This window comes from Brachycentrus maculatus, unplaced genomic scaffold, assembly GCF_059751285.1.
Source record: "Brachycentrus maculatus isolate JH-2025_06_01 unplaced genomic scaffold, ASM5975128v1 h1tg000537l, whole genome shotgun sequence".
NCBI lineage: Eukaryota > Metazoa > Arthropoda > Insecta > Trichoptera > Brachycentridae > Brachycentrus > Brachycentrus maculatus.
In genome coordinates, this window is record NW_028281283.1 from 303,325 (window position 1) to 316,275 (window position 12,951).

At 27.9% G+C, this 12,951-nt stretch overlaps 1 protein-coding gene across 3 annotated transcripts in view; it reads left to right on the plus strand.

Moving 5' to 3' along the window:
• Positions 1-2,815: 2,815 nt before the first annotated feature.
• Positions 2,816-12,951, plus strand: part of LOC148301593 (myrosinase 1-like) — a 37,813-nt gene continuing 27,677 nt past the window's right edge. The window contains exon 1 of one of the 3 annotated variants that reach the window (XM_088273055.1): positions 2,816-3,208. The gene's annotated coding sequence lies outside the window, so the exon portion shown is untranslated. The remainder of the gene's footprint in view (positions 3,209-12,951) is intronic. The other 2 variants (XM_088273054.1, XM_088273056.1) reach the window with 2 other exon arrangements.

Sequence of the window (12,951 nt, forward strand, 5' to 3'; positions counted from 1 at the left end):
CTTTCCGCGGGGTTAGACAGAGAGAATAGAACGCCACACCACTCTGTCTCTGCAAACAATCTTCGCCTCGTCTACATTCATGCATCTCCTTATACATACCCGCCGATTATTCGAACTCCTCACCTGACCACTTTTAATTGTTTTAAATACGTGATCATACCGAGTTTTCCTCGGTCTTCCTATTTTGACCTACATTAGTAAGAAACTGCAATACAAAATCATTGTAAAGTATTATGTGTAAAATAAAGTTTAATTAGTACATACAGGTATTTATAATATGAAGTACATATTATAAAAATTAATATTATTTCAATTGAATTTGTGTTAGGTACTTTAACTACAATCAAGTAAAGCCAGTGGTATAAAGGAAAAAAAAACCTTTTAAAAGGAATTCAATCAAATTCAACAGAATTTAAACAGGAAGTAAAAGTTAAGTAGCTTATAAAGGTAAGTTATTTATAGCATCAGGTAATATTTTCTTGAAATGTATCCCAAAGTACTACGTTATAGAGTTCTGTGCATTTCTCAGAGATTTCCTTAATTCTTGTTAACTCTGAAGGAGGAAAATTCATCGTATTAAATCTATGTACCTACAATTAATGTGAATTCTATAATTTTACGTAATACGTCAGCACTTGATATGCAATCAACACTTTCACTATTCCTAATAATACAAATAATAGACTATGGTGCACTAAAAAAAGTATTGACCATTAATTTACATATAAAAGAACAAATTAATAGTTTTTCAGGGATTTATTTTATGTAACCGATAACTTGTTTTAATCATTATCACATTACTCAGAATGGACTAATTTGGATACTGAAATACGTTGATGTAGATCTTTCAGTTCATTTAAAGTTTATAAATGTACATGAATTTCTAATTCAAATATTTTATGAATAGTTCATCATAACAAAAAAATATTGTTTCCAAATTTATAAAATTAAGTATGATATTTTTTTTTAATTTGTGGTAATTTTTTAATTGCATATAAATCATTTAGTAAAATGTATTCACTTACTTAATCTGATGAATTTATTCAATTTTATACATCTTTTTAACCATATAAATTAAATAAAATTGAAAAAAACTCAAATAAAGATATCGATTACAAGAATATCGTGTCGAAAAAAAACATTTATTACGAATTTACTTTCCTCTTGTATGTCTGTTTGTAGTTTGGAAGAAAATACATATGAAAAAGTTAGCTTTGTACAAAAAAATGCGTGTTAAAACGCAGAGTTTTACTTGGCTAATAATCTGTCACGTTGATATCCAAATACCAATGTATACAGAGAAATTCAAATAAGCAAATTTGGCCTACAGAACTGTGGGTTAATGGCCCCGTACCAAAAAGGTACAGGTACATAGAATCAGAATAAAAATCGAGAGCAGATATATAAATCACAATTAATTTTATCATTGTCTGCGATATCAGGGGGACCTTGGCGCTCGCTGCAGCGGAAACCGGCTGGGAGAAGGAGTTGACCGTGTTATATTGTAACGCGCCGGAGTGAAGGTAGGAGCTCCCTACAGAACTAAACGCGATCAGAGGCTAATACCCAATACGTCATCGGCAGTCGGCGCTGAAACGGAAAACGGACCATTTCAAAGTGGCAGTGTATCGACGGACTAAATACCGAGTAAAAATGAACATGATAATGCGACATCAATGCATTAATATAATGTTTTAATATCTGTTCAGAGGAGTAATAATTAAATATATAAATTGCCTGACCTAAGCATGCGGAAAGAATTGTCAAAGGCAAAAGTAACATAAGAAACATTTTATAAATTCCTAATTTAAGAATTAAGAATTGTCAAAGAATATAAATTCGTAATTTAAATTAGGGTAAGAAAAATACTATAATCCTTAAATCTATAAAAAAGCAATGTCATGGTTGAATTTGATAAACAATCTCCAAAACCTGCAGAGCTTTGCAAACATTCAAACGAATTTATCTCAAGATTACATAGTTTTAAACTTTGACAATTTTTCAGTATGCCTAAGTGCTGTTTGCGTAGTAATTTTTCGACTCATACGATCACCCAGTGATGCATAAGGCATCGTATTGGATTGAGACAGTATTAAATCAATCGTCAATTATGAGAAGACAATGAGATAAAGTCCAGCACCCTGGAGTTTAGACCTATAATTCGAATATTCTTTACAGGATACAGGATAGAGCTTGAGGTAAAGGACATTTTGTTATATGGAAAAACAAAATAAAGGAGGAACAGTAGGTAGAAAAATAAAAATAGCAGCAACGTCTCGGACACTCGCGGTGGGTTATGAAAGTGATATTAACACTGCTGTTAACATAAATTGATGTACAAGAAAATCATCAAAAAAATCCTATTTCCATGTGTCATCAAAACAGCTTGATGTCCCAATGTCTGGACATTAATAATTCTGCAACTGATGTTATCCATCAGGCTTTTCGTTGAAATTGTATTTCTACACTGTTTTCAATATGACAATTTTATTAAAAATATCCTAATAAATAAATTCTTCCTCTGTTCCTATTTAAAAATGCATTTGTAATTAACTGCAATAAAAAAATCATTGTTTTGTATTATGTATTAAATATAGTTAAATTTGTTCGTATACTACAATTGAATTTGTGTTACTTTAATTACAATCATGTTAAGCCAACAAAGTGAAGAAAAAGAGTCCCGATCATTTTTTGTTTGCATGTGTTTTATTGCTCGTTACTTAGTGCGTTAGTGCGGATCTGATAACGAGATGCTGAATGGCTGATAGTCGTCTCCAGGCAGGGGAAGGTTTGCCCATCGCCTTGTACGTGAGACGAGTACTCGCGTAGTGCACACCACTACAGCAATACAGCACAAGCCGTCGCGTCGCGGCGTCCGCGTCCCGTCGACCGTATTTAAGCTGTCAAAATAAATTCACGTCTTAGTTTACGACAGTTCATCAGATAGAGTGGATAATAAAGGCTTCGACGGTGTCAGCCTTACCGACTTGTGATTGTGTTACAAAGAAACTCGCGAAACGAAAGCATTTATGAAATTCGTATCGGTAAACAAGATAATTCGTGTGAAACTAAAAACTGTGATTTCCTGAAATTGAGCCAATTTTAAACGAAATTGTTTCGTGTTGTGATAATATTTAGTGAATTCTAGTGTTAAGTTTTTACTGGTAAGTGCATATAAAATAGAACGGTAGATTAATCAAGTTATAAGGTAAATAAGTGTATTTTGATATTATATTATATATTTAAAAAAAAAATTAAATTATCACTGAAATAATGCAATGTTAGAGTAGTGTAAAAAGTTGTGTTTTAAATATTAATGTCAATAAGATATAAAAAAATTCAAATTTTTATTATGATAAGAAGTAAAAACTAAATTGTTTATAAAATTCAAAAGGGAATAAAATACTTTTTTGTACGATATTTTCGAGAAAATCAAAGATAAAATTAAATTTTAAAAATCTATGTATGACATACTGTAGTAAATAGTACAAATATCGAACACTGCCCATAATATTTTACAAAACGTTAATATGGACTTCCTAAACGTTATTTTTTTCGTTAAAAATGCTTTGAAATAATTTGTCTTTTATTAATGAAATAATTTAAACATTTATCGAAGACAAATTGATAAGTACCGACCTTCAGGTACCAGTCGGAGATAATTAAAATTAATATAATGATTATTAAAATAATCACCCTAAGGAAACGCGATTTTTTATTCTTCTTTTTCTAACCGTTATCTGCATAGGTGCATAGGGCACTGCATCATATAGAAGCAGTGTTATCTTGATCATTTAATATAAGAAAGATAGGTAATTAGCCCTTCACTTCACGTAACAATGCTAGATAATATTAAATTTAAAAAATTCAAAATATACTCAACTCGACTATAGAGAGTGCCGAGAACTCGCATGTGAAAGAAGGTGTCAATTAAAGGATGTAATATATGACTTCCGAAATTTGAATATTGCGGCTCATCATGGGTAGAATGGTAAATGTTACTCGTGTTTACAGTAGTTACTTAAACCAGCCTTTGTCAGGTCGTAAACCCTGTAAATACCTAGACATCTATATTCCTCTTCATCTATGTTGAGATGTCAACATAAATAACTCCTACTAAGGAGTCTACTAAGACAAACCCAGTTTGTGAACAAAGATTTGGACATATTCAACATATTGTAAATATTAGAGTGAAAAATCTTAATATTTATTATAATTCTCCTGGGAATCAAACCTGAGATCTCCAGCACGATAGTCTAACGCGTCAACCACTAAACTATGAAGGCATATTTACCTAAGGAAATATTTATTTGTATCTTATGTTTAGTAGACATTTTTTTGATTTCTCACATTTGATTAACAAAACACGGAAAAGATGTCGGAAACGATTCAATGAAACAAATTTACAATTTAAGTAATGTTGTTCCTGTCATTAAAGATATTTCGATTGCGATTAATATTTTAATAAGCATGGTTTGATTCGAAATTCATTAGTGCATGAGTTGATATCCTTGCTCTTTTAGTATACTCAGTGTAACCTTTAAAATAACTCTTCGATCATTGAATAACACTTATCTTTGAATGTCATTAACAAAAATGTAATCAGCCAACAAGCATAAATTTAATTAGTTTATAAGTTAATGAACTTACGAATTTTAGAGGAATTATTTATTACGGAATAATTCAATGAATATGCCTATCTCGGAAAAAAATAAATTGTACCCACAGTTAATTATTTTTGATACAAAAACTGTAAATTGAAGTATGTTTTATTCGAATATGATAATGATTTCAACTATCGTCAACGAATATTTATTTATATATATATATATATATATATATATATATATATATATATATATATATATATATATATATATATATATATATATATATATATTTATATATATATATATATATATTTATATATATATATTTAAATATTTATATAAATATAAATATAAATATATATATATATATATATATATATATATATATATATATATATATATATATATATATATATATATATATATAATATATATATATATATATATATATATATATATATATATATATATATATATATATATATATATATATATATATATATATATATATATATATATATATATATATATATATATATATATATATATATATATATATATATATATATATATATATATATATATATATATATATATATATATATATATATATATATATATATATATATATATATATATATATATATATATATATATATATATATATATATATATATATATGTATATATATATGTACATATATGTCACATGTCAATATCTATGTTTTGAAATCACCAAATGTTATTATATGCCGAATGTTGCGTGATTACAACCCATTGTTATTACATTCAAGGTAAAAAGATGCACTTAAGACTTCATTGTCGGCATGCAATTTATCTTTGAATGTTTTTGTTGATTAAATAATATGAAAAATAAATTGTGTGAGATAAAATAAAATTATAAATTCATTTCGAATTTGAAAAAAGTAGTAATAGACAAAACCAACAGAAAATCAAATAAAATCTATTTGAGAATTAGTATGATTGACTGAATAGAAGTTTAATATACGACAACATTTTAAAGTTTGTAGTATAATTTGAATCTTTACAACTTACTTACGTCCCAAGGTTTAAAATTTGGTAATACATATATGATGATAATAATATATGACAAAATAACCTTGTTTATTTGCAAGTAGCTTTAGCATAAAATAGATTTTTTCCTTACTTGTTCATAGTTTTTTTTCAATTATATTTATCGCTAAATTAGTAATTGAAATAATTTATTTTATTTGTTTCATCATTCATTTTATCATTTATACTCGTATATTATTTTTGGTTTAAAAAAATATTGAAAATGTATGAAATAGCTTTATTGAAAACAAAAATAAGTTGCTCGAAAAATATAACATATACGTGTAAAATGTATGTATAACTATAGAAGATATACATACATTCGTAATAAAATGGTGTAATATTAATTTATGATTTTGTAACACCTTTGAACGGGGGTAGAATGAAATAATAACACGTTAAGTTGTCCTTATATGACGAAATCAATCAACCACAGTTATTATTGTTGTTTATTAGTTCAGATTAGTAAAAATAAGTAAGTGATTTTGCCTTGTTAAAGTGTCTAATTACACAGGATATTTTTTCAGGATTAAATATTATCCACTTCCGCTTGCTGGCAACTTTTTAGTGCACTTGTCGTATTATTATTATTCAATGAACTTGAAAGTGAAACCAGTTTTAAGTGGAATAAAATTAATTTTAATACCAACATTATTTTAAGATACGTTAACAAAAGTGTAACATATTCTGCAAGTAAAGTCACTAACTAAAAAAAAAACACTAACCTTTTTATTAGGAACTAACACTTTTGGAAATTCGAAATTGTCATCATTTCAAAAATTGTATGTTATCAATTCCATGGATAAATATCTGGTAAAATATATCATGATTTTTTTAAATAAATTGAAAGTAATACCTTTAAGTGTGTCGATCATGTTTTATTTGTGATTGATCTGAAAATCAAATAAAGGTGATGTATTACGCCATGTGATAGTGAATCGAAATAGGCTATTATTGGTAACTAGTTTACAAAGACACATTTTTGATAGTTCACTTATTTAAAATCGATGTATTTAATAAGTTACCTATTTAATTATTAATGATTTTGTTAAAAAGTAAAACAATTAATTCTTGTTACCTTTTATTTTTATTTTTTTCTCCTTTATATTTTACTAGTGACCGGGTTTTGTCGGAACCGGCTTTGCTAGTTTAACAACTTAACCCGGTAATTGGTTAAATAAATACTTGGAAAAACTACGTAGTTGGTATTTCATAATTCTATAAAATAGAGTTCTTTCAAGGAATGTTGGTTATTATCTAAATTTATTTAAAAGATATGATTGGACTAGATTACTTAAAATATTTTTTGTGAATATTAGTAAAAATACGAAACATTGACAGCGAGTAAACAAAGATATTTATTTACGTATCCAACTTTGAGCTAGCGTAGAGCGGTAAAATATTAAATAATAAAATTTTTATTGAATTCTATTCTTAATAATATTATTGCTGTCTAAAAATAATAATATGATGAAAATTTAAAATATTTATTATTTATTGACAATTTTGTATTCACTGTTATCTTAATACGAAATACTTGAAATACTTTGTATTTTTCCATTCTCAACAATAAGTTCAGGCCTTATCAACACTGGACTCTTAAATTTATTGGCGATGACATGTGACAAGGTGAACAGCTGTAAGGTGCTTGCAAATTTATAACGTTCTAATGACTATTTAAAAAATAGCTCACTAAGTATTTTTCACACAATTATTATCTTTTTAGCTTTTAAAGAAGGTCGTTCTATAATATCAAAATAAACTTTTATCTTGATTTACTCTTGTTAATTAAAACGGACAAGTACTTTTTTTAGAAATAATATTATAACTAACTAACTAACTAACCATCACGCCACTTCCCCTTAGGGGTAGGCAGAGAGAATCGAACGCCACACCACTCTGTCTTTGCAAACATTCTTTGCCTCTTCTACATTCATGCATCTCCTCATACATACCCGACGATTATTACGACTCCTGACCCGGCCGCTTTCAAGTATTTGACATACCTGATTGTGCCAAGTTTTCCTCGGTCGTCCTCTGCTTCTTTTTCCAACTACATTCGCCTCATAAATTTGTTTAACCGTTCTTTCTTCACTCATATGCTCCACATGTCCAAACCATCTCAACACACCTTTCTTAATTTTATCGATAATGCTTATCTCAGCCTTACATTCTTTCCTTATTTCATCATTCGAACATCTATATTATTTTCGAAATAATATTATTTTCAATATTAAAGACAATATCAAATGACAAAAATAAAATCGTCTGATTTAATTTTGAATAAAATTGTAAAAAAGGGATACTATTTATAAACATAAACCATAATGAACATTACAATTATTTATGTAGGAGTGGATTTATTGTTATCTTGTTTATAGATAGTAAAAAACATAAAAATAAGAAAATCGATGTTTTTGATAGAAACCATTATTTTAATATTCACTTTAAAAAAATTGCTGTTACTAACACAATTTTATGGATTTATAAATATCTACTGATATTTTAAACACTTGTTTTCGAAAGAGTTCAGGCATGAACAGCATATTGTTTGCATAATACTGTAATTACGCGAATAAGACTAAGAACTTCTTTTGCATGACTGACAATGTCTCTTTGTATTGTCAGTGACCCATTTTATCAATAAAAAAATAATGGGTGTATATTGTATATTCTAACTTCTTGGATTATTTCGCGAGCGTTAAATTTATAATAGAATATTTAAATTAATGTTTCTGATCTCTGCATTATTTAAGGTATTTATTTTATATTGGGTTTTGTCATATTAAAAATGAGATCATATTTATGATTTATTATCTTTGCATGTTAATTAAAATGTGAGGTAGGTTATTATTATTTAATTTTTACTCTTTAAATTGTTAACCATGTCATATATTTTTTCTCTTGTTATGTTATGCACGATTATAATATTGCAATAAAAGTTAAAGTGTCTCATAACAATTTTCCAAAAAATGTTTATTGTTTAACAAGTACCAAATTTGAAAAAAAATCTAAATATGTACGAGTATGTGGGTATTACAATGGATAACACGGGTAGAAGTCAGTTTAATTATAACCCCCCACATTTCGTTGTTTTTTAAAAAAAATGCAATAAGCTTAAAATAAATCATTTAAAAATATAGATGAAAACCGATATGTTTCAATGAATTTTTGTATATTACACACAACGATGAGCATTCACAAAAAAACCACGTGCGATCCTCGTGCGGAGCCCGATAGCGGGAAGAAATTCGAATCACTTGGTCAGTCACGATAAGGCCACATCCACACGGGAGCCGTCTTTAGAATGCGAACTAAAACAACTACCGCAGATTGCAGCCAATAAAACCTGCACTCGGTTGCTATCCTGAGGTCGTGATGTGTTACTTATGAATTTTATCACCAAAAATGTCTCTTCTAAAATGTTTTCTGCACCTTTCGAGATGTGTTGGTAGAACGTAACTAGCGCGTACTCAGAAACCAATATGTTAATATTATAAAATTATTGATGAAAATACTTTCAATGAGTAAAACGGCAGAAAGCTACTCCTCTTCGACAAAAAGGGGTTGTCAGGTAGTCAGCTCTACTGAAAATGCTTATCTGGACTTAACTTCACGTTAACTTCATTTTATGTCCATCAAAAATAATGTCTTCGATTGGTAATAGCAACGAAGTGAAAAAATATTGCGGTTTTTAGAAAATGGATTTGTGTTGAAACATCCGTATGTTTTCTTGATATGGATACTGTATTTTTTTGGTCCATTTTTTCACTAACGCTAAATAATATTTGTCACGACTTTCTATTATCACGTAATTAATGTATTGTAATATATAACATAGTATGTATTATGATCGTTTCTTTTTTGTCTTAAATTTTATAACAGCAATCCACAGTGCTTGCGGTTACATTTTTTAATAATTTTAAGTGTATTAATACTGATCAAAAATACATATTTTTATAAGGTTGATTATATAATAAAGAAAATAGGAGTGGAAACTTCCGATGTCGACAAATTTATATAATGTTTTCAATTTCCTTATATTACTCCAATTTGTCTGAATTTTTTTTCAATATTTTTAATTTAAATAAAGAGGTAGATTATTTAACCCCGATATAATGAAAGTAAAAGCTTAAAATAGTTTCAAATATGTGTAGTAATTAAAAAAAAAAAGAATTAAGAAAAATTTCATAAAAATAAGACAATTAAACAATTTGTCATTAATTTATAGAGGTTGATTATATTTACGATTTCAATTATAATATGATCGACGACGATGCATGAGTTCCTGTGATCGGTTGTAAAATTATTGCTTGTTACAATATCAAAAGTAATTTAATATGGTACCCAGAATTGGATTTTGAAACGTTACTCTGATAATAGGAAATTTAATGTCAAAATGACGTCGCAGAAAAAAATAGGTCATTAATTCATCTTCTTATGGCTTTCATAAGTTTTCAATAATATATTTTTTATCACTGTTCAAACCTTATCCACACCCCAAGGGTGCATAGGGCACTGCATCATATAAACGCAGTATTATCTTGATCATTAACACACGTTTTCACTTACCCGGTTTTAAATCTGATCCATTCTAAAAAGGTACAAAATATCTATTTTGTTTAGAGGGGCGACTTTCGAAAAGTTCTGGAACATTTTTATCACTAAAAACTTTGAAAAATTGTGATACTCTTAAAGATTTATTCTAGTATTCAAATTTATTCATTTTCTTACAGTTCACAGTAAATTTGCATGCATTGTTTCATATACTGGAGGAGTTTGAAAGTACAAAACGCTATTTGTTACACATTTTTTGCGATACGATATTTCACACAACGTTTTCTGTTATGAAAATGTAATGTTATATATTTTAAAGGTTAATATTGTACAGATACAAGAGATAAAAACATGATAACTGGGTTGCCAACGAAACAAAACATTAATATTAATTAGTTTCCCGACTCAATATATTTTATACGCGTTTTAGCCCAGTCGCAAGAAACAAAAAAATACTGTAATTCTTTAGGTGCAATATTTAGATTTATACAATATGAGTCTTTGGTAGTGTAGATTATGATAATTAGGGAGAACAGATAATTATCAACATAATAAAATACCTATTCTTCATCTCCCCTTTTCAAAATATCAAAACCCGTAACTTTTCATCACATACATTTGTAGAGAATTAAATGTAAAAGTACTCGTTTATAGTTCAAAATAGACGCTGTTTCAAATGTTGATTAACGCAACAGGGAACAACAATCCCGAAAACCTTGATTTAGAATATACTTTATTTATTAAACACAATACTACTATATTCATCCAATTGATTAGAGTTACATTAGGGTAGGTAGAAAAGTTAGATCGCTAAACTCGTTTGTCTTTGCAGGCTTACTTTACTTTAAATCTTTCACGTTAATACTTCTCTTGTATTGTTATTACCGTAGAACGGGGCTACTTGAAATTTGATGTGTTACTTGAGCCCGGTACAAAAAATATTTAGATCTATATTTGGTCTACAATAATGTACGTATCGACATGACTCATTGTTTCCCTGGCAGGTGACACTTCATTATTATAAGTTCATTATTATGGACCAAATACAGATTTAAATATTTTTTTTGTATTGGGCTCAAGTAACACATCAAAGTTCAAGTAGCCCCGTTCTACGGTACGAATTTTGAACTGTTCATTTATAAAGATTTTTGAGTAATTGAACACACTATATATTCTATTACCTTACTCGACTTCCCGAAAAAATCTATTTCAACATTCATTCTCTTTACTTGTCGATTATGCTTATCTGAGCCTTGCATTCATTCCTTATTTTAATATTCAAACAAATATCATGCGACGTTTTTACGGACATAGGTACACCTCAGAGATCGTATTTCTTCTTTCGTTAACTTCATTCTTCACTTCCATACATTAAGGCTAGGACTTGAACACCACTAAGTATAGTGTCTGCTGATAAGTTAATATCAAAGTTATAAAATTACAAATTTTCTAGCGACTGGCCTCTATGGTATATTGAAATACTCGATACTTTTATTTAATTTTATTTTGCTCACTTTGGTTGCAGATAATTATCTTATTAGAAAGTTACCCAAAAATATATTTTAATTAAACGATGTTTAAACAGATGTTTTTGAAATGGTTTTCTTATGTAAAACAAGTTTTAACAATATACGGTATTTTTATATTCTGTTAAAATGAAATCTTTTTATTTAAAATGTTATGTAAGGATTTACCAATGAAGTAAATAATATTATTTATATAAAACTTATGTGTATATATACAGGGGCGTGCATTCCAAATAGGCAGTGTAGTGCCTACCCTGACTAATGGATTTATACAATATAAAATTATGAAGTGAAAGGATAAAATATTTAAAAAAAATGAAAACCTTAGTTTTTATGACAGAGAAATTTCGTGACGATTTTTTGGTCGGCTGGATATATCATAAACAACCACTTAAAAATTAACATTATTTTATTGATTTTAATCATTTTAGGTTTAATTTAGATTGCACAAGTCAAAACCCAAGTTCACACATAGCTCACTCCTTTCAAGAACGTCATAAATAAAAAAAACTTGATTTTTCAGGAGAACGTTTTTAAAGTTTAAAAATATAACAGAATATATTAAAAATAAATATCAAGCCTCTTATTGAACTTTTCACTGTGTTACAGATCTTTTTAGGTGAAACCTGAAGGTTTTTTCTCCATTTGAAAAATATTTAGATGTATTTAAAAAAATAATTAAACAAAACCTTTTCTTCAAAATGCAAAAACAACATTTTCTGCTCGGTAGCGGGTAAATATTAAGTTAAAAATAGGCCTCTTTTGCTGAGATATAGTACATTTTCTGAGCATTCCGAAAATATGCACAGCTGAAAATTGACAATTTTTGATATATGACGTTGTTGAAAGGAGTGAGCGACATGTACAAAATATACATTTAATTTTTCCCCATCTTAAGTTGCATAAGCAAAGCATATTTCTCTGCATCGTATGAATGCATTTTAATAGGGACTTATTAATTCAAGTGCTATTGTGGTTTAATTTTTTATTTTTGAAAAACTTTGAAATCACTGAAAACATTTAAACCGACGTAATGCAAAAAAACAATCACATGTTCAAATATATTTAACTGTTTAGGTCATAATATCTTAAAAAGTATGCCGTTTATTAATTAGCATATTTCTTTTATTATCGAATTTTATTGTAAGGGTTGCTGGTGTCCAGTGATATCTCATCTAAGTAGTT